This window comes from Opisthorchis viverrini (genome assembly GCF_000715545.1).
Source record: "Opisthorchis viverrini unplaced genomic scaffold opera_v5_76, whole genome shotgun sequence".
In the NCBI taxonomy this organism is placed as follows: domain Eukaryota; kingdom Metazoa; phylum Platyhelminthes; class Trematoda; order Opisthorchiida; family Opisthorchiidae; genus Opisthorchis; species Opisthorchis viverrini.
The window spans coordinates 18,472-20,307 of record NW_008751730.1 but is presented as its reverse complement, the minus strand read 5'-3'; the positions used below and the strand labels follow the sequence as shown (position 1 = coordinate 20,307).

At 42.6% G+C, this 1,836-nt stretch overlaps 1 protein-coding gene across 1 annotated transcript in view; it reads left to right on the top strand.

Annotated features, from left to right (window-relative positions):
- Positions 1-1,836, top strand: part of T265_04440 (hypothetical protein) — a gene marked incomplete at both ends in the record, with an annotated part of 9,696 nt that overhangs the window by 1,292 nt on the left and 6,568 nt on the right. The window lies entirely within an intron of this gene.

Below are 1,836 nucleotides of genomic sequence, written 5' to 3'. Positions count from 1 at the left end.
CTTGTTTATAGAGGACACCCCTCCTTGTAAGTAAGGGTAACCTGGGGCGTCGTGAAAGTAACAGTGGAATTCGCTTCATAAAATAGGGGAAGCTGAAATGGGATATTCTTTTTCGAGACAAACCTGGGAAGGTCATTAGAGTGTCGTGCCAGTGAAGTTGTAATAAGCATCTAATTGTTTGTTGACGTGGTATGTGAACCCGTCCGTAATTGATCCAAATGGTCTTTGCTAGTCAAACAATTTCTGTTTGAAACACGTTCACTCCAAGCTAACTTGACAGTGATCTTGCAATCACTAGATTTTAAGAAAATCCTAAGAAAGTCATCAATGAGTGACATTCAATAAGCGCTTCCGCTAATTTGAAACTCATTGAAATTTCATACGCTGTCGGACTGTTTCACAACTTGTTGCTTTCATATTGCATCGTTGTATCCTATCGAGGATGAAGTCACGATGAAACGCGCGGATAATTTTGGGCTACGTATAATCCACCAAAGAGACGGGTGTGGGCGAATCAACCCATCCATTGAGTGCAGTGTTTTGTCCCGTAGGTGAAGCTCGTTCAAGCTGAAAGCCGAAGAGGCACTGTACAGCTAGCTTTTACTTCCTTACTGGGAATCATCAGCAGTTCGCATCTGGTGACACTCCAGAGAGTCTCTAAACCGCGATCTCCTGGCTGGTCCTTGGAACACTTAGCCGATCGACCACGAACGACTGATCAGCAATGCGTTCAGCTCACGTTTAGGCAGCATATAGGGAAATCCATCCCTCAGACAAGAAGAACGTATCGTATGGTTTTGGTTGTTGGCCGGTCCCACGAGAGATGCGCTCAGCGATGGAGTCTTCCCTAATCTTGCGAAAATATTCCTCCTCTGATTCACTTCCAGACCGACTGTATTGTTTTCGGGGTTTTGCTACTTTCGATGATTACTTTCGAACATACTTGCAGTTTCGTAAAATGCAACCTGATGCCCATACAAATCATTGAAACCAATTTAACGACGGAATAATTTGTCATTGTGGACTGTCTTGCTGCTACATGGCTAGTTCAGAGTTTCTTGAAACAGCAGTGTACTTTATCGAGAACGCCAGATGAAAGCCATCCATGTAACGAAGAAAAGAATTCGTTCATGTGAATAAAATGACATTTCTATTAGAAGCCTTTATATATCAGACCGTCATCAATGAACGATATTTGATAAGCCCTTCAGCTAATTCGAAACTTATTGAAACTTCATATCACTCTAGACTACCTAGAAACCCTCCCGGTATTCAACACGAAATAAATAGAACCCAATAAAACAGACCAAAGGTTGGCGGCCTGCATGCAGTGTTATCAGTGATGAACTTTGTTTTCCCATTCCCGACATAGAATCATTATTGAATTTCACTCGTTACTTCAACAGTACACTGAAGGCCAAGCCACGAAATATCAAAGCACAATATTGGGGCACGACAGTACCTATTATGCCCTCGGAACAGACTATCTGTATAAAATGCTTCTCGTATTTGATGTGAACCATAAACAGATCCACGTTGCAGTCAACAATCCGACCGACTGAATCCTTGTTTGATTTGCACTTTTGCCGTGAGCGTCCATCGCCGATACACACCAGGGAATCGACGTCATTCAATCGTCAATTTTGCTCCACACGCGTGAGGATTTTCGTGAGGAACACTGTTCTCAATTTATTTAAACATTTTGCAGTGTTTGACACTTCAAATAAATGCGTGCTTGCAGCCTCAAATTGTTGTTTTTCCGGGCACGATGGGTGTTATTAACATTAGCCTGAGTACATTTGTCATCGCCGATGTCGCTGTTGTCGTTTGAAGGTA